This window comes from Heterodontus francisci, chromosome 15 (assembly GCF_036365525.1).
Source record: "Heterodontus francisci isolate sHetFra1 chromosome 15, sHetFra1.hap1, whole genome shotgun sequence".
NCBI lineage: Eukaryota > Metazoa > Chordata > Chondrichthyes > Heterodontiformes > Heterodontidae > Heterodontus > Heterodontus francisci.
The window spans coordinates 53,538,743-53,566,171 of NC_090385.1; the positions used below are offsets into that span (position 1 = coordinate 53,538,743).

The 27,429-nt window shown below is 40.3% G+C and overlaps 1 long non-coding RNA gene across 1 annotated transcript in view; it reads right to left on the bottom strand.

The window, feature by feature from the left end:
* Nucleotides 1-10,157: 10,157 nt before the first annotated feature.
* LOC137377889 (uncharacterized) overlaps nt 10,158-27,429 on the bottom strand; it is a 34,534-nt gene continuing 17,262 nt past the window's right edge. Inside the window, exon 3 of the long non-coding RNA XR_010976506.1 lies at nt 10,158-10,863. This is a non-coding gene — a long non-coding RNA (uncharacterized lncRNA). The remainder of the gene's footprint in view (nt 10,864-27,429) is intronic.

Genomic DNA, 27,429 nt, shown 5'->3' on the forward strand with positions numbered 1-27,429 from the left:
CTCATTTGCATGCTTAATTACAGCCCTGCCAATTTTGTGCGCTTTGTCATTTCCCTCTTTCTGACTCCATGTCAGGACTCCGCGTCAGGAAAGAGGCACGCCTTTCGGTGACGCAATTTTCTGGGCCTGCATGCCTCTGTACCCACCTCCATCACCCTACGAAAATTTGGCCCAATGGCTTTACTCTTCTGAACAATTAACTGGAAGAAATTTCTGCTCATCCAAGTACTGGATGTCGGATAAGCAGTCTGACAATTTAGAGACAGTGGTGGAGTTGACAGAGGTGATGGTGAGGTTGAGGTGAATGACGTTGGCATACTTCTGAAAACTGACATTGTGTTTTTGGATGAAGTTGCTGAGGGGCAGTATGTAGATGAGAAATAGGCGGGGGCCAAGGATAGATCCTTGGAAGACACCAGAGATACCAGTGCAGGAGTGAGAGGAGAAGCCATTGCAGATAGTTTTCTGGCTGTGATTAGGAAGATAAGTGTGCAGTCCCACCCAGCTGGATGATGGTGGAGGAGAATGGTGTGGACAACTGAGACAAAGGCTGCAGACAGGTCGAGAAGGCTGAAGAGGGATAGTTTACCACTGTCACAGTAATATAGGAAGTCATTTGTGACTTTGATAAAAGATGTTTGAGCACTGTGGCAGGGGCAAAAACCTGATTAGAGGAATTCAAACATAGAGTTCTGGGAACAATGGACACATATTTGGGAGGCCACAGGGAGTAGTTGAAGCAAGAGAATCATATGAGGGAGAAGTGAATATGCTGATAGCTTTAGATGTTGAAGGATGGAAGGAGGCTCGAGTGGAGCAGAAATATCAGCATGGACTATTTGTGTTGCATTTTCTATGTAATTCAGTGCAAAATTAGTAACTGCTGTGACGAAGGCTCTGGAACATGTGGCTGAATTACAAGTAATTTTGTACTAATAATTTTTTTTGCAATCATATTATCTCTAATGTTTGATCATGAGCAAAAGTTAAAGGGTTTACACACTCAGTGACTGTTACAGGCTTCTATTCTAAATACATTCTACTTTGGTCAACAGATGAATAGCTTCAGGAAAAAGGGCTGGAATTTTACCGCACGCCTTGGGTGCCGCTGCCAGAAACAAATGCAGGTCTCAAACCTGCGTGGGTGAACGGTGGGAATGTAGAGGGGATTTGACCCAATTAAGAGGCCGCCCCCAGCACCAATCAGAGGGCTGCAACTCTGCAGCCTCAGCAATAGAGGTAGCTGCTGCTGAGGCTGCACGGAGAAGAGGGCGCCTCCATGAAATGTCAATGAGAATTTCTTTTAATGTCACGGGGCCAGCCCCGCTGATCGGATGGGTGAACCCTCCACCGGTGACACTGGAGCTGCAGGATGGCCATTGCTGCCAGGTGGGTGCAGGACATGGAGCCCTCGGAAAGCCATTGGGAATCCACCTCGATGTACCTGGCAGCCTCACCCCATGCGGTGGGGGTCGTTCCAACACGGGTAAAATGCTGGTGGGTGGGGGTAAAATGGCCACTAACAGGCCAGTTAATTAGCTTAATTGGTCGCTTGTCTCTGGTCGGCAGATGGCTGAGTTGCTGCCCTTCCTGCCTTTTGAAACATCCCGTGGCGGCTAAAAGACGTTGAACTTTCCACCATCATTTTAACAGCCCTCCTGTCTCCCCGTATGTCTCCAGAGGTAAAATCCTGGTCAAGATACCTTCCCCAGCTGAGTTTCACAGTTAATATTGTCAAGAAAACATGCTATAGCAAATAAGGATTTTTTCTGAAGAAGGGTCACTGACCTGAAACGTTAACTCTGCTTCTCTCTCCACAGATGCTGCCAGACCTGCTGAGTATTCCCAGCATTTCTTGTTTTTATTTGAGGATTTTTAATTCTTCTGTTGGAAATCTATATTAAACTTTTAAAAAGGAAATCTGGGATCCTACATTTAACTTTTAAAAAGCTGGCAGCCAAGATGGCCACCACAATTTGCATTGTTACAACCGAGGCGGCAGGAGTGCACTGTTTATTCTAGTTTCACTTCTCCACAGGTCACAACATATATTTAAATTTTTTCCCACTTACCGATATAGTCAATCATAGACTCTATTTTTATTCCAGAATAAAAACACACCAACCAGGTGTCTTTAATAAACAACAAAATTATCATAAAACAAGTCTCAACCATTAATGAAGCAAAGCATAAAACACACAGATCAAAATATAAAAGTTCCCTTTTTACCACAGACACACTCACACCAGTTAACTGATTTACTCTTTAGAGCTCTTAAAAAACAGAAAAGAATACATTGGTCGAATACTTGCTAATTCTTGAAGAAAAAAACAGAAGATATGAAAAGACGGCAGAGTCCTTTTTGAGTTTGGCATCCAAAATACATATAGATGGCTGTCACTGGGATCTTCCTAGAACTGTTCTTGTCAGGCGATGTTGAAGATCAGTTTAGGCAAGGTTCTCAGAGAAAATGCAGTAACTGGGGTTTCAGGAAGTTTCTTACACTTGCTTCTCAGCTTCCCAAGAGATGGAAAACTGACAGGTTTTTTTAAAGTGCTGGAACAGACTGATCTGGGTGTTGCTGTCTTGGCAAGTTTTCTTCAACTGTCTTTTCAAACCATTGTCCATATCCCAACTCACTGTCCAAAGCGAAACCAAAAACGATGTCACAAGAGTCAAACCTCCTGACTGACCCCTATAAATCCTGACCTGATACTTCTTTGTACCATCTTTCCCCATGTCAAAAACCATCTCTGCTAGGTAAATATTTGAAGACAGGTCCTCCAGACAGGTCTTCCAAACCTCTCAGTGACCCTTGTAAAAAAAAATCCATGGACTCCTTTTCAGTTTTAAAACACAAATCTTACAAAATGTAACAAAAAAGGAATCACTCGTAACAGCATTGAACTACTTCACATTCCAGGCCATCAAATTGGAGACGCATGTCTAATGAGGTCCCATCCAGGACAATGCCTCATGAATTTGGAATCAGCTAACAGCTTCACATCTAATGGCAAAACATTCAAAGCCATCTTGGAACATTAACTGTGAAGAGAGATTGAGAATTCCTTGAAACTAATTAAATTGCAAATGAGGACACTGGACAATCATGTGACTGCCTCCCCAACTGTGAAGAACGAGCTGCTTTTTGCTACAAGGACACAAGCTGGTGAGACTTTGAAGAAAGGAGAACCCACAGAGGAATATCTCTCTCTCTCTCTCTCTCTCTCTCCAGGTGACCTTGGGGGGTGGGGTGGGGGGTTGCATTCGAAGCTTGTCTGCTGGCTGGAAAAGATCTAAGACAAAGACCCCTGGGAAGAAGACCACCTGCTCGACTGTCTCCAAAACCAAGAACTTCAGAACTCCAGATTCATCTGGAAGACAATTGAATTAACAGACCACCACAGACTGTATATTATCTTTATTTGTTCTGGCCTCTAATCCAACCCAAACTAATCCTTAGCACTCTGTAATCTATTTGTATATGTGATTCTCGTGTCTGTGTGTGTGACAGAGAGAAAGTGTAGCACAGTTTATTGTTTTATTTAGACCAGGTTTTTGGTTAAGTACAATAAACTCATCTCTTGTTTAACCTCAAGAAAACCTGTCCGATTGGTTCTTTTACGATCACAACAAATGTAAAAGGTTAAGCACTCACTGAAGTGGTAAGCACATCCACTGTTTAAAAAGGAATAAACCCTGCTGCGGTCAAACAAGGAGAAGGACAAGAGGGGAGACTTGTGACCCCTCCTCACCAGATTGTAACAATATTCGAAAGTAAAACATCTATCTATATCATTAAAAGTCTTATATCAAGACAGGATTTTGCATTTTGGGTCAACATCCCGAAGTCGGGTTCAAAAGGGGATCCCAACCCCACATTCTGTTAGAAGCAATCACCTGGCAGTGATTTTCCCTTGACTGGCCAGTTAATCACTAGAGAGTATGCTTGCCGTCCAGTTAAGGTCAGTGGGCAGGCTGTTGAAGCTAAAGGACCAATAGGAACCCCTGCAGCATGAAAGGAGCTGCAGCCTGCCATTGCAGGTTAACGTAAAACATAGAAAAATAGGAGCAGGAGTAGGCCATTTGGCCCTTCGAGCCTGCTGCGCCATTCAATACGATCATGGCTGATCATCCAAACTCAGTAACCTGTTCCCGCTTTCTCCCCGTATCCCTTGATCCCATTAGCCCTAAGAACTATATCTCTTTCTTGAATATATTTAATGATTTGGCCTCAACTGCTTTCCATGGTAGAGAATTCCACAGATTTACCACTCTCTGGGTAAAGAAATCTCTCCTCATCTCAGTCCTGAACGGCTTACCCCTTATCCTTAGACTGTGACCCCTGGTCTTGGACTCCCCCGCCATTGGGAACATCCTTCCTGCATCTAGTCTGTCCAGTCCTGTTAGAATTTTGTAGGTTTCTATGAGATCCCCTCTCATTCTTCGAAACTCTAGTGAATACAAGCCTAATCGACTCAATCTCTCATCATACGTCAGTCCCGTCATCCCAGGAATCAGTCTGGTGAACCTTCGCTGCACTCCCTCCATAGCAAGAACATCCTTCCTCAGATAAGGAGACCAAAACTGCACACAATACTCCAGATGTGATCTCATCAAGGCCTTGTATAGTTGCAGCAAGACGTCCTTGCTCCTGTACTCGAATCCTCTCGCTATGAAGGCCAACATACCATTTGCCTTTTTAACTGCCTGCTGCACCTGCATGCTTACTTTCAGCGACTGGTGCACAAGGACACCCAGTTCTCACGGCACCTCCCTCTTTCTCAATCTGTCGCCGTTCAGATAACAATCTGCCTTTCTGTTTTTGCCACCAAAGTGGATAATCTCACATTTATCCACATTATACTGCATCTGCCATGCATTTGCCCATTCACTCAACCTGTCCAAATCACACTGGAGCTTCTCTGCATCCTCCTCACAGCTCACACTCCCACCCAGCTTTGTTTGTCTGCAAACTTGGATATATTACATTTAATTCCCTCATCTATATCATTAATATATATTGTGAATAGCTGGGGTCCTAGCACTGATCCCTGCGGGACCCCACTTGTCACTGCCTGCCACTCGGAAAAATACCCGTTTATTCCTACTCTTTGTTTCCTGTCTGCCAACCAGTCCTCTATCCATGTCAGTATCTTACCCCCAATCCCATTGGCTTTAATTTTGTGCGCCAATCTCTTATGTGAGACCTTATCAAAAGCCTTCTGAAAGTCTAAATAAACCACATCCACAGGTTCTCCCTTATCTATTCTACTAGTTACATCCTCAAAAAATTCCAGTAGATTAGTCAAGCATGATGTCCCTTTCATAAATCCATGTTGACTTTGTCTGATCCTATCATTGTTTTCCAAGTGCTCTGCTATTACATCTTTTATAATGGACTCTAGCATTTTCCCCACTACTAATGTCAGGCTAACTGGTCTATAATTCCCTGTTTTCTCTCTACCTCCTTTTTCAAATAGTGGGGTTATATTAGTTACCCTCCAATCTGTTGGAACCGTTCCAGAGTCTCTAGAATTTTGAAAATTGACCAGCAATACATCTACTATTTCGAGGGCCATTTCATTAAGTACTCTGGGATGTAGATTATCAGGCCCTGGGGATTTATCGGCCTTCAATCCCATCAATTTCCCTAACACCATTTCCTTACTAATACTGATTTTATATAGTTCCTCCTTCTTACTAGACCCTATGTATTTCTGGGAGGTAATTTGTGTCCTCCTTTGTGAAGACAGAACCAAAGTATGTATTTAATTGGTCTGCCATTTCTTTGTTCCCCATTATAAATTCCCCTGTTTCTGACTGTAAGGGACCCACATTTGTCTTCACTAATCTTTTTCTTTCACATATCTATAGAAGCTTTTACAGTCAGTTTTTATGTTCTCTGCAAGCTTACTCTCATACTCTATTTTCCCCTTCCTAATCAATCCCTTTGTCCTCCTTTGCTGAATTCTAAACTGCTCCCAATTCTCAGGTTTCTCCTCCCTGGATCTAACACTATCCCTAATTTCTTTTGTAAGCCACATTTGTGCCACCCTTCCTGTTTTATTTTTGTACCGGACAGAAATGAACAATTGCTGTAATTCTTCTATGCGTTCTTTAAATGCTATCCATTGCCTATCCACTGTCAACCCTTTAAGTACCGTTCCCCAATCTATCATAGCCAACTCGTGCCTCATACCTTCATAGTTTCCTTTATTTAGATTCAGGACCCTTGTCTCGGAATCAACGCTTTCACTCTCTATCTTAATGAAGAATTCTATCATGTTATGGTCGCTCTTCCCCAAGGGACCCCGCACAGCAAGATTGTTAACTAATCCTCTCATTTACACAATACCCAGTCTAGGATAGCCTGTTCTCTAGTTGGTACCTCAATGTATTGGTCCAAAAAACCATCATGTACGCACTCCAGGAATTCCTCTACAGTATTATTGCTAATTTGGTTTGCCCAATCTATATGTAGATTAAAGTAACCCATAATTACAGTTGCACCCTTATTGCATATGTCTCTAATTTCCTGTTTAATGCTATCCTCTACATCACCACTGCTGTTTGGGAGTCTATATACAACCCCACCAATGTTTTCTGCCCCTTGGTGCTAAAGGGAGATGGTAGCCCATCTTGAAATGCTCTCTCAGCAACTTTAAAAAAACTAGAATAAAAAATGGCCACAGCTGCTGAGCTGCCATTATGGAGGGGAAACCCTTCCATGGGCAGCCTGTGACCAGAGCTGGGCTGTTCCCAACGCTGCAGGAGGCACCCCCAGACTGACTGTAAAATTCCAGTCGGCATCTGATAATTGGTCTTAACTGGCAATAAGCTTACTTTATGCAGCTACCGGCCACTTGTGCGTGGGTTGCTCTTCCATCCCCGATCCCGCCTCCAGGAAAATGGCTCGGGGGCGGGATAGAGCCGGCACACCGGTACGTCGGCTGGCGGCGCAAAATTATGCACCCGCCTAGCTTCGTTCTTGCCTCTATATGGGGGTGAAAACTCTGCCCCAGTGTCTCACTTTTCTCATCTACTGAAATAAACAACTTAACCATATTGAATTAAAGAACTATAGATCAGCAAAGATTCCACAGAACCCACATAAAGGCAACTACTGGAAAGGCTGTAGTTTCAGTCATGGCATTGTTGTTATTTTTTCGAAGTGGTTCCAGTCAGCAATTATATATCTAACCCAGCTGAATGTATAATTGTAAAAATAACAAATCTACATTAAAATAGTACAATTCCTCTCTAAGCATGAACTTTTCCCATACATCTGCCTCAATGGTATTTCACATTCCTATAACACTGTTCTTCCCAGAGACCTACTTATGTCTTAAGGGACCCAAGACTCACTTTTCCTCCCTATCTACATGCCTACTTGATTTCTTCCCTGGCCGTTGTTCCAGTTTTTTTCCCTTACAGTGGGCCCAACACACATGCCCAATTAGACTGAATCTTGGGCACTTTTCACTAATGTGTTCTTCCTGGCCCCAAAAAAACACGCTTGCCAGCTCAGAATCACTCTCCTCCACTTTACCTCCTCCTCACACATATGAGCCAGCTTAGTGTTGCAGCCAGCCAGAATCCATCAAGTCTTGACTAGCAAGCTGCATGGCAATCCCCAATTGGCATCTGGAACTCAGCAGTTTAATTCAAACGAGGCCTGATGTCAAATTTTAATCAGACCTTAGGATGGCATGGACCAGCACTCAAAATGAGCAGCTGCTGTCTGTTTTTGCTGCAAGTCCCATTTCCTGGCCCTCATGCCTGTATGCTATTTGGCATTTCCATCAACTCGAAGATCTCATTCCATTCCAAGGATTTAAAGAAACGCACACTTGTAATAAAATGATGAAGATGCCTACTTTACAGCCCTGGGTAAATGTACCATTTGGTATGCTACTGAGACTGACAGATCGAGAAGGTCTCAGGTTAAAACCCAGTTCTATGCTAACTCTTATTGTATGCTAACAATTATAAGGCAAAGAAATTAGCACAAACAGGCTTCCTTAGCTTTAAAGAAGAAAAGTGAAATTTATTAACTCTAATTCGGTTATTGCCTATGGAGACACGCCGTGCCCCACGCTAGCATGCACACGCGATACGCACATGCAAATAGAGACAGAAAAGAGCAGAAGAAAAATAAAGTGAAACGGTTTGAGGCATTCTGTGAAGGGGGTTTGTTACTGTGCTTCGAGCTCACTGTAGAGTCCTTGATTGTAGGTAGATCTTGCTTTTCGTTGGGGCCCAATATTCTTCTTAAACCTTGTTCATTGGAGGAGACTTTTCTCTCTTGGGGTTCATGTGTCTTCAGTGAGTCTTCAGTTCCATGAGAAAGAGATGGAAGCAGACAGGAGAGCGATGTTCTCAATCCAGGAGTCAGGAGCTTTCTATCTGCCAGTTTAAAACTCTATGGCAAGTTCAAATTAAAAAAACTCCTACAGTCAGTTAGTCATGCGACTAAACTGGTCTGACCATGTTTGTTTGTGTATTGGGGCAAACACTGTCTGTTAGTATATTTTTTAAAAAGTCTTTCCAGCCAGGGGCTTTTTTTTTCTTCCCAACAATAATTTTAAAATTTCATGTCTATGTGGCGAAATATATGTGCCACATTCTTGGCAGATGGGGGCCTGCATGACAATAATGAAAGTAATGTTTGGCCATGTACTTGCAATCTTTGAAAGCAGTTGTAATCATTGGAATATTCCACTTTTAGTGAATTACGTGTTGGAGAATCTTACAAGTTAGAGGATGATTATTGGTCACCTCTGCCTTTATTGATTTTCTTTTCCTTCAAAATGGAATAGTGTAGGTCAGATGGTTTCACAGGTCGGCGCAACATCGAGGGCTGAAGAGCCTGTACTGCGCTGTAATGTTCTATGTTCTATGTTCTTCACATTTGGAGAAACAATTGGTCTGAGGAAATTGCCCTGTGATGCAAAACAGTTCTATTCTCACTATGGGTGAAACAGCAGTTTCAGAGCATGGAATAGGCTGGTATAGTATGCTTCCTTCTGCTACTTCCTGTCTCTTAATGTGAGCGCAAAAAGAGAAAACAGAAATTTGAAGAGTCAGACCACAAAGCAGAAGGATGGGGAACAGACAGGTAATGCAGAAGAGGAATAAGAGGGAGAAATCATGTACGAAAGGGAAAGGGATGTTATTCAGCAGATTACAAATTAGCTTTGAATGAACAAGATCAATGGCACTTTTAATCTCATTCTTCCAGGGTAGTGTATGCCCGTTACAGCATCTGAGGGTTTCTTAAATATTTGGGACCAGTGTTTTGACCTCAACCACCTTTCCTGCTAACATGATCTAATCACATTGGAATGGATTCCTGTAATCATTTTTATAATTATCACATTGCAGTGAGGACAGTGCTGTGATGGAGGGCAGAGATGAGTAGTAAGCTCGCTGGCTGTGCCACAGGAGGCCAGGAGAGATTGTACATTTACAGATATAACTATGAAGGTCAGAGGTAAATCTCCTGCTCGATTTTAACAGTTAAAACACCTCCCCCACTTTAAAAAAAAATTCCAATAGATAAATCTTCCTTGAGGCTGAAACACCATGTTAAAACATTGCCCTTTAGTTCTGTGACCTGGGGGAAAAAAAAATCCAGCCCAGAGTTAGGTGAAAGATTTTCTCTCTCTCTCTCATTATGTACAAAGAGCAATAGTTGATGCAACACTGTCTTTTGTAACCTGGAATCAAATTTAGTCTCTCAATAGAAGTTCTCTGGTCTTTCTCTCATGTTCACATTAGGAGCTGAGCTATATCCTTTTTATAAAACACTGTCTTTTCTGCCTCTAAACTGTGATCTGCTTTAGCCCAAACAGAAAGGGATGAAGATTTCCTTCTTTCTCTCTGACCTCTGACAGTGGTTCACAGACATAAGCTAATGGAAACTGGCAACCTGATCTGCGTGCATTTTATGCGATTCACTGCTCCATGCACATTCATCACCTTTTTAAAAAAAATCCCTGAACTGTTGCCAACACTCAGCCCAGCACACACAAGAACTGCTGCCAAATGCAAAGCCCCTCGAACACATTGAACTGTGAGAACAACTAACTGTTGAGGAAAGTTATAGAAAAAAAATTCAGATACATGCAATCAGGCACCAAGGCTTTCTTCCATTTTCTTAAATAATTATATTCTTGTTTTATTTTCACAGGACTTGGGAGCCTCCCCTCCAAGGACAATATATTAGCAGCACGACTCCTTAATATAATAAAGTGAAGCATTTTATTTTAACAATTATTTCTAAGCCTTTTTTTTTTACAATAATTAGGATTAATTTGCACAACACAATCTTTATAAGAATAGACAAAACAGCTTATGCCACAAGCTACAGAAGAAATGTAATGTTCCAAAGAGCTAAGCATAAATTTATAATTTAGTAACAAAAATTAAAGTATTTACAGAATATCTTAAGAATTAGAATCTTTCTTGGCCCTACAGAATAATAATACATTTTCCAAATTTAATACATACGTATCAGCACATTTTTTGCATGTTTTTGTTTAACACCCTGAGATAGATGTGCTCTCCCAAAAGACACAACTGTGTTGTGTTAAGATAATATCTATGTGGACAGGCCCTTGAATCACGTGTTGCACAGTGCAGGGAGTGTCTGACAAGGTCGCAGGTCAGCCAAGCAAATGAAGTCCTGTTCCTTTTCACTTCTGGGAGACATTTGTCTTCATTGTAGACACGAAGATGCTTGTAAATGGAGACGTTGCTATGGTGAGGCGTGGGTGCTCCGCTTCTAGGGGCGGACTGGGTGACCTTGAGGTTTCAAAGGTAGAGGTGAGCTTGAAAGGAAAGAGAATTTCAGGATACCTGGGGGAAAAAAAAATCACAAGGCAAAACATAATGTTAATGAATTGAAGGATGTGGTATTTCATTTTTTTTTTGTTATTTCCTTCTTTAGGTCTGGTTTCCTTGTGCCTAATTGCATTTCCTGCCTGGCAGGATTGTCAGAACAACTGTCCCTATGCCACTGACAATGTTCCTCTGTACCAGAACAGCCCTAGTTGCCTTGTCCTCCAATTTCTCCATTCTTCTTAAAGTATACATAGAATTACGTACAATTTCATAGCACAGAAACAGGCCATTTGGCCCAACGGGTCTATGCTGGTGTTTATGCTCAGCAGCCTCCTTCCGCCCCTCTTCATCTAACCCTATAATCATATTCATTAATTCCCTTCTCCCTCATGTACCTACCTAGCTTTCCTTTAAATATATCTATGCTATTCACCTCAACTGCTCCATGTGGTATCAAGCTGCAAATTCTAACTATTCTCTGGGCAAAGACATTTCTCCATTATTTTAAGAAGACGGGAACATGAGCTTTAGCACAGTCTGCTGTGAGCATGGCAGTGCCAAGCATCAAACTGTTCCTTTTCTCCCATATCAGCCTGACTGTCCTTGAAGTCCGGCTGCTCTCTTATTTTGACTAGCACATTCCCCAGGCTGGTTTCTTCCTGCATGCAAACATCTCACCTTTGCTTGTAGCCACCCATGGCTGAGATAGAGAATATGTTGGCTACTGAATGTGTCATATAGACTCTAACCAGCCACTGTGTGGCACTGTCCATTCAAACACCAATGTTTGGAGCCGATAGGCAATATAACACTTCACATTGTTTCAGTGAGATAAAATTCCCTTTTGCTAAATATCATTTTAAACCAAGGATTAAAAAGTTTATTGATCCTTACTTCAATTTATATAGGGTTGATACCTTTTAAAAGGTCCAAATTGAAACAAAGGAGCAAAGTGGGCGGTACAGTGGCACAGTGGTTAGCACTGCAGCCTCACAGCTCCAGGGACTCGGGTTCGATTCTGGGTACTGCCTGTGCGGAGTTTGCAAGTTCTCCCTGTGACCGTGTGGGTTTTCGCCGGGTGCTCCGGTTTCCTCCCACCGCCAAAGACTTGCAGGTGCTAGGTAAATTGGCTGTTGTAAATTGCCCCTAGTGTAGGTAGGTGGTAGGGAATATGGGATTACTGTAGGGTTAGTATAAATGGGTGGTTGTTGGTCGGCACAGACTCGGTGGGCCGAAGGGCCTGTTTCAGTGCTGTATCTCTAAATAAAAAAAAAATAAGGACAGGACAGGAGGCATCAAGGCTTGAGTTCTGATATTTGCTTTTTAATTATAAAAACAGTTGAAACCTTAACAGCTATTGGGATAAATTTTAATCTTCACTGCCTGGGCAGTGGATTCTGCCTTTTATAGAACCAGCCTGATTTTATTCCCTTAAATTTCAATGGGCAGGTTTTATAAAGGACAAGTGATCTGTTCTGCCTGATTACTGTCTAGGCAGTGAAGATGAAAATCTACTATAAAGTGTCTACACCAGAAGATAAAGATGTAAGCGAAAAGCATAGACATCTACTTTAAAAAAAAATGCTGATGTGATTTTTTTGGGGGGAGATATTTCCAAACATTACAGTCAAAGACCAGATATAAAACCAGACAAAGCCACCCCATTGTCTCTTAGATTGGCCTACATGTATGTAATGGATACTTATTAAAGACTCTCCAAAAACCCTACTGTACAGACAGTTCAGATATTTTGAAAGCTGTAGAGCACTTTCTGAAACCAAGGGTTAACATGAAAGGAACAGAACAGCAAACAGTACAGGACTGACTCATAAAAGTATGTCACCAGCTCCTCCGCAAACTAAAATCAATTTTTTCTCTGGCAGCTTAAGCAGTCAGGTGCTTGACTCTAATCCAAATGGTCTTGAGTTGAAAACTTAAGGCTGCCTGTGTTAATCGTGACTGCTTCAGTCAGGTAAGTATCACCGTTACCCAACCTGCTTGCCAGGAAAAGCACTGCAGGTAAGCAAGATGCTCAATCGCAGGGATAAAAGTGAGGGAATCAAAATCGCCTGGCACACCCTGCCTGGGTCAGACTTCTTTCCTGCTAATCAAAGAACAGCATTTAATTTGGTCATGGGAACCATGCTATTCTCCCAGCTGAGAGCAAGGTCCCTGCCAAGAAAATAATGGAGGGAAAAAAAGGAACAAAAGGGGAAAAGGAAAGAGAATGGTATTTGGCTTTACTGTAGGATAACAAAATAGGAATGCAAACTAATCCTTAAAATATTGACTTCTCATTAGAATACATGTAAGGCTGCCTGTTGTGGTATAGTCTCCCATGAATGCCAGGCATAAATTACTGTTCATTTTTAATAAAGTGAAACTAAGTTCCCAGTCCAAGTTATTTATGTATATATATTCATAAATTCAAATATTCATTTTTCACTTTCTTCTACAAATGTTTTAAATGATATGAAATTAAATTTGATTTATACTTTGACGTTGGTGATTAAATAATCTGGAAAATATCTTGAGGTTGTTCTTGCCACGCCACTGTAGCAGATATTTGGAAGTCTGTGTGTGAGAGAAAACCTTGCTCTGAAGCCCCATTCCATCATCCGACAATACAGTGCTATACTATAATCCATTAGGTGATCATCAGGAGGAAAATGTTATCATCTCTTTCACGTGAATTGTATTTATGAGGTGAAAGAACAATGATCTAACTCATTATGGTTCCCATTTCTGCATCAGAGAAAAGAGCTTCATTATTTCTGTCCAAGTTGAATTTGAACCCACTGTTCTCAGTTGAAATGGCACTGTTATAATGTGGTTTCCCTCTGGCCTTCTAGTTTCCCATGTTGGGGCAGGTTCCAATTTTCAGAGCTAAGAGCCAGAATTTAATCACACTGGGTCACCCAGCTTAACATTAAATCAGCTTGATGAGAGTTCTTGTGTTGCCATTTTTAAAAGTTTAAAAGAGTTTGGATTTACCGAAGGAATATGGTTAAATTTTATATTTATTTATTTATTTTTAAAAGGGCCAGGCCATTTGGTATTGGTGCCAAATTGGCAGCTGTTAAGCTTTAATTTTGGCAGTTTGCTTAGCCCTAGATATGTTGTGATAGCTGGCATTGTTACCATGTAGTTTTATCACTTTCCAAGCATGTGGGAAGACATGCCTTGTGCATGGAGAGTGAAACCAGGAGTGCTAAAAGCAGCTCCAGTGATTAAACAACAGTAAGCAATTAAGTTCATACTCCTGTCTGCTAATAAGGCAGATTCCAGATATTATAAGAAAGCATGGAGAGAGGGGCAGGGCCAATACATATGATGTATCCAATCAACCAACTAAGCAAGAGAAACAAGATTAATTTGAAAGTATAGAAATTGAAGAGGGGGAACTTAACACTGCGTAGACATCAAATAAAAAGAGGGAGGGTTGTAGGAATGATGCTTGAATAAAAATGTCTGATGAGAGCTATGCACATGGTTAACACATTTCCAGTGCAAGTGATGAAGCTGCTCACCTCTAGACTAAGTGTTAAAAGGTTTAGGTGTTTTTGTTTGCAAGTTAATGGGAACAGGTTGGGATATATTTATGACATTAAACAGATGCTATTAAAGCAGTGTATACATTTTAAAGGAATTAATAGAAAATGGTCTGATGTTGTGAAATTCTGTTATAATCACATTTCAGTGCACCACTATAAAAATGAAATGTCCTATAAATAAGTTAAGCTTGTTATTTTAGATATTGGAATCTTTGTGACTGGAGGTTTGATATTTTTCAGCAAACACTTGTTTAAAAACAGCAGCCACCAATGTTGAGCACAACGCTGTCAATTAAGCAAGGCTAGATCCTCTGTTTCTCAGTTACAGAGTGCCAGATAGTTGGCATAATGGTGATTGACAGTATGGTGGTTGCTCAATGAACATAAAGCATGTGCGTCAGACATGGATTTTGGATACAAAAATGGATCAACTAACATAAATGAAAGAATCAATGAATATTGAATGTTTTCTTATGAAGTTGATCTTAAAAGAAAGTACTAAAAATTCAGTAGGATTAAGGACTACGGACCAAATGCAGAAAGGTGGGATTAGAATGGGTAGATGGTTTTTCGGCTGGCACAGGCACGATAGGCCAAGTGGCCTCTTTCTGTGCCTTAAACCTGCTACGATTCTATTAAAATTTCACCAGGAACTGTTTTCTTCAGTAAAACACTTTTAGCATTTCCTCCTTGGTAAATTGGACTTCTGAGACTTCAGTTATGTTTTGGACATATTTCCTTGACAAATATTGCTGCATAACCTTTCTTAAATTTGCTCTCCTTTCCTGAAAGCTGCCATTTTCAACAGGAAATGGCCCCACAGGTGCCGGTAGCCCTCTGTATCTCACTCAAGTACCCATTCTTTACATGAGTGCTGCCAGTGTCACCAGACTACTATGACAAGTGGATCAAACTGCAGCCAAGACCAATTCAGCTCTCTTTCCAGCTGTCCCTGGATAACAATTAGAAATGAGAAATTTGGCTATTTTCTTTCTCTCCTTCCTCAGCCTTGGGGTGCTGAAGCTAATTGTAGTGACCCATTTGTTGCCCAGCTGGGAATGGCTAAATCAGCACTATGTAACGTCTATTGGGATAGACTGTCACGGTAGCCTAAAGAATTAAATAAAATGGGATGTTATGAAGACATAACTTCAGCCTATAAAGCCATATTAATGATTTGAACCCTTTGGGGTTCCAACAGATTTGTGTGTGTCCAAGAATAACAAGATTAAAACGCTTAATATTTTTGCTTTTACAGGGTTCTGTTATACAGAACATGCTGGGCTTTTCAGAATGCCCTTGTAGAAAAAAAACAGAATGATGGACAGCACAGCTGTTTGTGAATCATTCTGTTAACAAGTTGCCAGTGTTGGAGACGTGTTGTTTGAAACATATCCCTGCTAGCCATAGATCTGGAAACATTTACTTTCCATAAAGTGGAATGTATGTCATTTTGATTTGTGTTTGGTGCATATTATCCCATGAAGATGTACAGAGCCTTGGCAGATAAGTGAAAAGTCACTTTAGTTTAATTTTCTTCATATGTTACAGACAAACGTATAATAAAAGAACAAACCTTAGCCTATATGGTGGATTATTGGGGAATAGTTCTTCACAGCAGCTAACTAAGCTGGAAAAGGGCCAGACTACAGTTAGCCCTGCAAGTAAGCTGTTGATCTAATAATAGGCAATTACCTGTCACACAGCTAGTGTTAGAAAAGCTGCCTCTGCATGAATTTGTAATGGGTTTAAACTTGTCAAAGTAGTATTATACCAGTGTGTCCAAATGACAGTATTTGAAAAACTAGAGCATTTTACTTGGACTTCTCCCAAAGTCCCAGTTCTGACATTTAGTTTCTACTTTTATTTGTAGTTATCTGTCATTTACGGAGTTTCATCTGAGTGAGCTGTTGTCCTCATCAGTCGCAATCATGCATTCATGTGCAGATACACATGTTGTACCAATGAACTTAAAGTCCTTAATCCCATAAACGGGTATAACTCCAATGCATTCTCTATTGTTCTTGACGTTTTACTATCTATTGCAAATTACGAAACTACATCCTCTAAGAGTGGAATCGGAGGTTAAATAACAGTGCGAAGTAGGACTGGGCAATAGTACTGAACAGAATCAGAAACACTGGGCTGAATTTTATAGAGCCCTCAACGTCGGGAACGGTGGTGGTGGGGGGGTGGTGGGGGGGTGGGCATGAAGATTGCCTCGGATGAGGCCCGCCACCAACCTTGTGCCGACAGAGCCCAGTCCGATCTCAACGGAGGCAGACAGGCCTCATCGTGGCCCCCCTGCCGCTCGACGACGGGACCACGATTTACATATTTAAATAAATTAACTGTCCTGAATTAATGAAGTTCCTGTTGCCTCCTAATTTGCCACTGTGATCTTCATCATGGCAGCCGGCAATGCCAGACCTTTGAATCACCATTTGGGGAAAACGAGGCACGACACCTGTGGGGGGGTGGGGGGAGGTACTTTTCCCAGTGCGGGAGGCAGGGGAGCGGGATCAAACCTACCTGATTGGTTGAGGGGGGGGGGGTGATGGGAAGGGGTAAAGGACAAAGATTGTAAACTTTGTGGGGGGAGGGGGTGGGATGGTAATATATTCAAAGTAGGTATTCCGGGGTGTTGGGGGGGGAGTGGGTGGGGCGTTGTTGCTGGTGGGAGGGGGGCTGGAAAGATTTTTCTAATTATTAATAATTTTTAATGTACTTTACCTTTAAAAATTTCAATTGTCATTTAGGGCTCTAACCCCTTTAAAAATAGCGCCGGCGCAGTGGTGCCGGACGCCATTGGCAGTGACAGACAGGCCGCACCCTCCATGTGAGCGGGGAGGGCAGCCTGCTGTGGCTATTTAAATGAGCCGCTGTGCTTGGGCATCGCAGCAGCCCTTTGGCGTGCATCCCAGGTGTGCGGGCCGCTATTTCTCTTGTCCGCCGCTAATTTCGGCAGCGGGCCTATAGAATCCAGCCCATTATTCACATGCTAGTTATTTTTCTTCTAAGTCTTTAATTCTTTTTGGTAAAATATATTTGAAAAACATTGGAAATTTAAAACAACTTTTTTTTCAGGGCAGCTCCAGCATCTTCCAAGAGTTTTAACTTTGTTCTGAATGTTTCCACTTTACTAAAGTTGTTAAAGAGAGAGGCACTTGTTCAAGTGAATGTGAACGATCACGTTGCCTATTCAAAAAAAAAAATGCAAGGACTTAGCCAATATTCTGCACTCAACTAAAAAATAGATTAAACAGTCAGTCATTCATCCTACTGCTGCTTGTGGGTTTTGAACGGCTGGTGTGTTTTGCCTACAGTAGTCATTGCACTTCAAAATAATTCAGTGTGTGAAGCGCTTTGCAAAGTTTCAATTCAAGTACGATATAAATTCATGCTTTTTGTGTACTTAAAAAGGATATTTTGTTTTGTTGTGTGTTTCTCCTTTATTTTGTGGCAATTAAACATTGTCCTAGTTTTATCCGGTGCATTATGTCCTCTGCATTACTCCTGAACCTTATTGGAGCATGCGACAGCTGTTTGACATGTCAGCTGAAGCTAGGCCTCAGAATCAATAACTTTGATTTAGACCTCAAAATTCTGATTCCTTGAAGCTAAAGTCCAGAAGACTCCATTAAAAATCAAGACTTATAATGTACCATTAAATTCAATATAAAAAGGTATCATGAATGAACCAGAGTTCTATCCCACTACTTGATGCAACATCAAGTTGAACTGACTTTTCACATTTTATCTGGTAATTCAAAATGTGGCACATATGTATGTGAAGAAAATGGCAAAATTGTGCCATGTAACAGAGAGGTTTCTTAAAATGATAATAGCCTGTAGTCAGTCAACTGATCTTAGCCAGGCTGCAGTATCCTTATTGGATGAGTACACCTGGGATAAGGAAGGAAAAACCATTAACCAGGTTTCCTGCTTGTGATTGTTATACTGTGATCCTTATGTGTCAGCATAAAATGTGAGAGCAAAGTGGGACTCAGCTATGATAACCCCTCTTCTCCCTTGCTTAAGTAATCTTAATACTCATTGTGAAGGTTTAAACAGGAGGAATGGACACTTAAGGCTGCTGGCACCGAATGAACCATACTTCAGTTTGAGTTATTGGCTTCAGCAGAAAAGAATAGCAAATCGGCATTAAGAATATTTTGGATGCATTTTTCACCAGGCGACTGGTCAAATTGAAAAAGTGTCTGGCAGCTGGATGGGAAAACCAGTGGCAGGAGGCCATGGCCATAGAGGTTCGAGGATGGTCCCTGGAAATCAGAAAGAGAATAGACCAGTGGTAGGGGCTTGAGATGTGGAAGAGATGGGCAAGACAGGACATCGAAGCATTTGGATGGGTGAGGTCAGCAATGAGGAGGTTGCAGGGAGGTGGGTGGTGATGGTGCGAGGCTGAAGGCTTCCTCGAGTTGCTAGGGAGTACTCCTGCTTCTCCTGGCCCACAAGGAGTGCTGGAAAAGGTAGTTATTTTGCGGAGCTTGCAGCTTCTGCCTTGCTATCACTGCTGGGCTTCCCTGCTCCGGGAAACTAGTGCAGCATCAGTGAATATTAAAAAATCAGTCTTCCAATTACACCATAGAGTCCCGATTTAAATATGTTAATGAAGCTTCACCCCTTTCTACGATAGGAAACCCGATCACCTCGAAACCCACCACTGCAAATATGGCAATGGGAGCATGCACGGCAGGTTAGGGTTGCATATAACATATATTTATTTGATGGCTGAACCAGCCCCATCAACTCTCTCCCACTCGTTCTGAGGGTCTAATAGTGGGTCCAATGGTTCTTTGCGGTGTGAGCCAATTACAATGATACCAGAGTATCAACGAAATCTTTCAGCCCTTAAAACTGAACCCAAATGCATTTACAAAGAATGCCTTCCCTTAAACAGTATATTAGATCCTATCTAACCTAAAGAAAGTGATTACAGTATGCTATTCAAGACTACAAGCATTGGCTGTGAATCAAAACATCTTTTGTTCCAAAGCCATTGTTCAGTGGGAAATAAAAATATTAAATACAAGTGATGTTGGAACCTGATGTTGGAGCAGTATGAATCCATTCAACATTCAAAATATCTAAATAGTTCAATAATAATAAACTAAATTAAACTTTTGAAGAGGCATACCTCCATCATAGGTGGTATTCTCAGCATTTATAGAACTTCCTGTCTGGATAACTTCCAAATTATATTGGAACATTTGGTGAATAGCCAAGACAATAATACAGAGCAACACCAAGGTTGTAAAGAATATAAAATAAGAAGGTGGTAAAAGAAGTAATGATTAAATGGTGAAAACTTGCATTTTAATAACCTTAGGTTGTAGAGGGAGCTAGAGTTTTGAAGACCTGGGGAAGGCTAAAAAGAAATTCCTGAGCCTGGTGGGAAAAATATATTTGAACAATGATATGTAATTTTTACAGGATTAATGCTCCCATTTGACCCACTAAGCATGATGGAACATCACAACCAGATTGAATTTGAATCATTTGGAAATAAATAGAGCAATGAAATAAATCCATGTATTTATATAACACCTTGTATCATGGAAATACTTCTAAGCACTTCACTCAATCTACTACTAATGGAGTGCAATGATGTGCCATGTAGGAGAAAGGAGAAAAAGCAAAACTAGTCAAAACTGCTAACATTCCATGGAAAATTTATGTTATCAGCAGAATATATTGGTGGGTAATGCAAAATAAAAAAAGTGTGATCTTTTTGGCCTACTCGCTCAATGAATGTGTTTTCATTCAGTTATTTGATGCCCACATTGCATTGTATATTAGTATGTGCACAAATTGACATTGTATATTACTGTCAGCACTGATTGATGTTCTATATCAGCATGTATATTACTGTCTGCAACAATTCCAACGTGACACTGTTCAGCAAACAATTACAAAAAATTATATTAAGCACCAAAGGATTGGTTTGACTTGGGATGATTTGGGTTAATCATTTATCATTTATACGTGGTATGAACGTGCAAAATAAAAAACATGTGAACAGGTCAGTACCATCTCAGATTTAGAACAAGGATGTTGCAGCTAAAATCTAAACCCTAAAACCTGGAAGCTGGGGGAAAAAACTACACACAAATATAAAAAACTAAATCAAATTTCATAAATTCAAAAATTGGAATTCCAAAACAGATTCTGAATTCTCCTTCACCGTAATATCTATTTCCAGTAAAGTTACCTTCAAATCTAGAACAGACTTATAGATAATATAGGAATCCATCAGAAAATCCTGGGAAAATCTCATACTTTTACAAACGCTTTCACATGATATTTAGGACAGATGACAAGAAGCTCTTCACACAAAAACTCCTGTGCAAGGTAAGGCAATAGAGGCAAAAACTCTGAGGAATGGTTAGATACCATAGTAATTGAGTATTTATTTGTGTTCAGGTGGTGGGTATTAACTGAGGATTTGTTTGTGTTCCTATATATAGCAACAGACTGAAATTGTGATGGCGAGGTTAGGAATTGTAATGTGTATCTCTAAATAAAAGCGAATAAGTGTGTAACGATTAGGCTGCATTTCTATCCTTTGCTGCCTGACTTTATGGAATATAACATGATAACAGAATGGTTGCCTAAAAGTGAAGGTTGGAAACTAAGAAAAATGTTTCAGGCAGAAAGCTCAAATCCTAGTGACCATTATGGAAAATGGCAGAAAGGAAGTTTAAATTGTTTGGACATGATTATCCTCCAATGTTCTGGGAGTCTGAACTGTATGGCCAATGGAAGAATGAACTGGATATGTGGACATGGGTTACAACCCTATCAAAAAGAAAACAAAGTATGGACTTAGCATTGTCATTTCCTACAAGAAGTAATATCAAATATTTTGTGAGATGAATGCCCATCAGTTGGATAGTGAAGGAGGTTTGGACCTTCTATTAGAGTTTCTGGATGAAATCTACAAGAAAGATGATCTGTTAAATGCCTATGAAGCATGAGCAGAATCTGAAATTTCGGAAAAGAGATGAGCATTCCATGGAAGACTATAACATGGATTTTAATATTGTATAAAAGGTTGAAAAAGTTCAATTTGGGGATCCCTGGATCAGTACCAATGCTCAAATTACTGAATTGTGCTAATATGTATCATATGGACAGGGAACTGGTTCCTCTTATTGGTCAGCTCTCAGAGAAGGAGACTTTGTTGAATCAGATGTCTGCTACCTTGAAAGAATTCCTGGAGAAACACAATAGTTTCCTTATTCCTTCATGGAACAAATGAGACCTTCCACTGTGGCACAAAGAACAGAAGACTCAATAATCACCAGAATACAAAATAGTCCAGATACCAGATGCAGGCACCAATACAATGGAAGGATTAAAGATAGGCAGAATGAGGATGAAACCACCTTTAGCAGATCTGGCTATTACAGAAGACAAAAAATTGGAGCAATAATAATGGGCAAATGAATGCCAGAATCCCAGGAATACCTAAGAAATAGTTATGCGGTGAACTACCCAAAGCAAAGAGGCAGGGTCCTCAAAATGACACATGTAGAGAATTCCGAGGAAGATAACAATGAATCAGAACAAATTATACTGGTCACAAACAGTTTTAGTCCTGTGCTGAATGTGTTAGTCATAGACTCATTTAATTGTGCAGTATTACATAGTGCTTGTACTTCAACAGTATGTGGGTCAGGTTGGCTAAAATGTTGTTATCTGGAGTCACTAAATAGTTTTTCTTTTTTTTAAATTTGTACATGGGATGTGAGTGTTGCTGGCAAGGCCAACAATTATTGACCATCCCTAATTGCCTTTGAGAAGGTGGTGGGGAGCTGCCTTCTTGAACCGCTGCAGCCCATGTGGTGTAGGTACACCCACAGTGCTGTTAGGGAGGGAGTTCCAATATTTTGACCCAGTGACAGTGAAGGGAGGGGTGGTATTCCCAAGTGCCCGCTGCCCTTGTCCTTCTAGGTGGTAGAGGTCGCAGGCTTGGAAGATACTATCAAAGGAGCCTTGGCGAGTTGCTGCACTGCATTTTGTAGATGGTACACACTGCTGCCACTGTGCCAGTGGTGAAGGGAGTGAATATTTAAGGTGATGGATTGGGTGTTGATCAAGTGATGTGCTTTGTCCTGGATGATGTTGAGCTTCTTGAATGTTGTTGGAATTGCACTCATCCAGGCAAGTGGGGAGCATTCCATCACACTCATTAGCAAATGCAACTCCATTGTCAGTCAGAAACGTCACTAGTGTCCCAAGTCCAGTTAAGTGAGGAATGATGCAAGGATAAGGAATGTAAATGTATTACCTGCTTTAGGTTTGATGACAGCACATTGGAGGTCGCTAAAGGAAGTTGTAATTCTATGCAAAATAGCTGGAGTAAACCACTTTATCAGTACTCATGTTGTCTCTAGTGAGATACCTAAGCTGTTGAATAAACCTCTGAAAAAGGCACAAATGAAACTTGTGTTCAGAGATAGGTGTGAAACCGTGAATATGATGGTCATAAATACAGCAGCTGAGAATCATTTTAGTAATGGGCTTAGTGAAAGGAATCATGATGTGATCAATGAAATGGTGCTTAAAATTTTAGCTGATCAACCAGACTATAAATTGACAACCTCCCTGGCATGGGCAGTTCGTGCAAAGAATTCTCTCCAGATGATTGGAAGATGTAGCCTTCTATGGGTGAAATCCAAAATTGCCTTCGCTTCTTTGTGACATTCTTCCTGTTGTAGAATTATTTCTTATTTTTTCTACAACATTTTTGAATGCTTTGCATGCAGGGATATAGGCTTTTATCAAGGCTGAGATCTCAAAAAATTTGTGGATCACGGAGACAATGTATTGGACTATCTGAGACAGAGTTCAATTCAGGAGATTTGGTACATTATAAAAGAATAAACTAATAAGAGAGGCAAACTAAAAGGAGCTAGTTGGGGAGAGTTTGGACTTTATTTTGGAGGTACCAGATAAGGGTAACCAGCCTGGTCACATAAGTGGATTTGTACTGAAAGAGTCCTTGCAGATCTGACTTGTAAAGGCTAAGGTAATGCTAGTTGCTACAGGTTTTGAAAAGTGATTGGATGATACAAATGTTACAGTGGACTCTCCTACAGCTGGAAAAGCAATCATAAAAATCTTTTTAGCTCTTTTGGCCACATGTTCATAGGAGTATTGGACAAATCGACATAAAAGCCACATTTCTGCAGGAAGATTCTTTTCAGAGAGACGGGTTTATGAAACTGCCTAAAGAGATAACAGATGCAGAAGGAAAACTATGGAAACTAAACAAATGCATCTATGGCTGAATGATGCTTCCAGAATATGGTATCTTTTGGTGAGATCTGTTTTGCTGAAAATAGGTTGCATTCAACGAAAAGCAGATCCCGCAATATTTTATTGGTACCATACAGGAACAATTTCAGGCATCATGATGCATGTTGATGATTTCTTAGGGGGTGGTACTGTGGAAGTTGAAAAATGTGCTATTAATAAGCTTAGAGTGGAATTTAAGATTGGGAGTTAGGTTTAGAGGGCTTTTAAATATATTGTTTTAGATATTAAGCAAAGTAGGTCTGGAATAAACTTTAAATCAACAATCCTATTTAGGGAGAGCGTTACTCCCATCCTGGCTAACCGTACTAGGCCATCACAGAAAGATGATGTTATACTTGGAGCAATTGCAAAGCTTGAATTGTCTGTTGAACTGGTTCTGCACTCAGACTAGACCAGATGTAAGTTTTGACGTGTTGAAGTTAAGCACTACGGTGAAAGGCCCTAAAGTAGAAAATGTTTTAAGTGGAACTAAAACATTAAGAAAATTAAATCTGAATCAATGCATATTTAAATTCTCATCCTTAGCTGACCCAAAGAACATGAAGCTATTCATTGTTAGCAATGCTTCATATGATAATCTTCCTGATGGGCATTCCAGTGCAGCTGGTTTCATAATATTTCTTTTGTGAGAATGGGAAATGTTGTTCTTTGGCTTGGGAAGCTAAGAAAATAAAAAGGGTTTTTAAACATACTCTGGCTGCTGAAACACTGGCTCTTGTGGAGACAGAGGAGATGGGATTCTATTTGTCAAATACTTTAAGTGAGATTCTGTACAATGGGCATACTGAAGATATAATATCCATTAAATGTTCTGTAGATAATTCGTTCATTGTAGGATAAAGTACACTTTATGAAAAGTGCGAGTGAGAAAAGGTTACAGATTGACCTCACTGGCTTAAAACATATACTAAAAATAAAATAAATTTCCAAAATTAAATGGGTGGATGCAAGTCATCAACTGTCAGATTGTTTTACAAAAAGAAATGCATGTACAAAGAAATTATTAATGGGTCCTTGAGGAGCATCTTGTAATGTAATACTTTGTACAGAATATGGAAGTCTTGGATTTAATATTTAATTTAATTTTTGGGTTTATATATAAATACTCTAATTTTTTTTTTAAGACATTCGGCCCAACATGTCTGCACCGGCTCTCCGAACGAACAATCCACCAAGTGCCATTCCCCTGCCTTCTCCCCATAAACCTGCACATTCTTCCTTTTCATACAACAGTCTAATTCCCTTTTGAATATTGAAATTGGAGACGGTAGAAGGATGCTGTATGGGTTTCCTCATCTACTCGAGTAAGAACAGGAAAACTATTTATGTTCAATGTCGCAAGAAACAAGGGGTTGATGCAATTCTGACAGCTGCACATTAGAGACAGTCCTTCTGTATAAAACTTGTAGTTTCATTTAAGATAATGTAAATTGGTGCTGTAAAGCTCAATCCTTGCACATTACTCTTAGGAATCTATATTGGTGCTAAAAGGTACTGAGACCAAAAATGCTAAAGACTTCCTGGTTATGTATGTTATATCCTTTGTATCCAATCAGAATGGTTATATAATTCAGGATTACAACAGCCTGTTTGATATATAGTAGATGTTTATTTCTAGGGCAATATAATGTTCTTATTTATCTCATATATATCTCATTGGATATATTTTTCTGTTTTTCATTATCATTGTTTTCCCCTCCATGTGAAATTCTACATCTTTGGCTTTTGGAAGAGTTTTGCAATCACCATCTTTCCCAATGAAGGGGCCATGCTGTCTTTGCCTGGCGATCAATATCCAGCAGCCTGGTAAACAACTATCAAGCCTCAGTCTACTAACGTACGAGAGTGTGAGCGACAGGCTCATTCCTTCCTGGAAGAGACAGTCAGAACATCAAACACTTGTGTTACTGGGGTCCCCCCACAATGCAGCATTTGTAAAAGAAAAATAGTTCAAGAAAAAAATTGGAAGAAAAAGAATTAGAAGTTCAGTTATTGGAGTCATAAGAGTTATTATATATTAAATTTATATTTAATGCAAATAATAGAACTAGTCAGTCTCTTTATTTTTGGAGGTCACTGAGCATTAAGGGAATTTGAATTATTTGATGTGGCTTTAATTTTTAATATTTTAAAATTAAATTTGAATTACATATTCAAAAGAGATCCCTATGTTTCTCGATTAATTCTGAAGACACTGCTGTGGGGATTAGGTGGTGATAAATCTGGTTACCACTGCAGACTGAGTAGTTTATGATGTCTGTCTTCGTTGGATTAGAAAATCTTCAAGCTCAATATCAGCCAACGCACAGCATACACTTGCCAAACAATGTATGCAAGTTCAGGATGACTAGTTTAGGCACCACATGCTTCACACTCTGAAAACCAAAGGACTTATTTTTGCTTTTTAATGATGTCTTAGAGGCAATGACTACCTCTGCTTGACAGTCTGCTTGCATTAGCAACAGAGTCTGAGAACAGCTGTAATATATTGCCTTAGTGGATTAAATCTGGCAATATTATACCTTTTTAGAAGAAGGATGGATCTGAATTAACATTTAAAGAAATATCTATAAGTAACTTAAGAATTTTTTCCCTTGTCTTTAAAATATAGATAAGCTGCATGAGTGAGTCATATTGTGTATGCCAAAATGTTTGATTTCCTATCCATTTAAAGCTGAATTAGGAAGACTCAGGTTCGCAACTGGCACAGATCAGACATAAGTGATATCAAATTGGAGACATGACATTACTGTGCTATCCAACATGTGTAGCCACATAAGTGAATCTTAGAAATCAGAGTTCTCAAAAGAGTTAACCCAATTGCCTTGTGCGTAAAGGCACTACTTAACACAGCACACAGCAAAAGCCGTAAATTCAGGATTCAATCCCTGCTCTGTTGAGTTAACTGAACTTAGCCAGGATAGCAGCTGGGATACGACAATTGTCCTCAGAATCCCTGGATTAGAGATGGAGGAAAATCAGTTAAGGTCCCTACTTCCGATTGCTATTTACTGATTGCTACTGGAAAGTTTGCAGGTGTACATATCAAGTGGGAACAGACTGAACCGATTGGCAATGCCTCTACACCCCATGCTCACACATTAAGAATGACTGCTTAGACAAGATATAGGAGGGTTGCTGACTCAAATATCATCATATCCCAGAAGGAATCAATGGCTAGAGCAGAGGGGTAAAGTTGGGAGATTTCTATAAGCCAGCATTTCCTAAGTTAAATTAAACCAAATATAGAAACAGGAGTAGGCCATTCAGCCCCTTGGGCCTGTTCTGCCAATCAGATCATGGCTGATCTGTTTCTCAACTCCATTTACCTGCCTTTGATCCATATACCAGGATACCTTTGCCTTAAAAAAACCTGTTGATTGGAGACTTGAACATTTCAATTGACCTAGGGTCCACAGCCTTTTGGCTGGAGAGAATTCCAGATTTCCTCTCCCTCTTGTGTGAAAATATGCATCTTGATTTAATTTCTCAATGACCTAGCGATAATATTAAAATTATGCCTCCTTGTTCTCGATACCCCCTCTGGGGCAAATAGTTTCTCTGCAGCTACCCTATTGAATCCTCAATTAGATCACCCTCAACCTTCTAACTTCAAGGGAATACCAGCAAACCTATCCTCATAACTTCTCTCTTTAAGCCCCGGTATAAGTTAGATGAAACC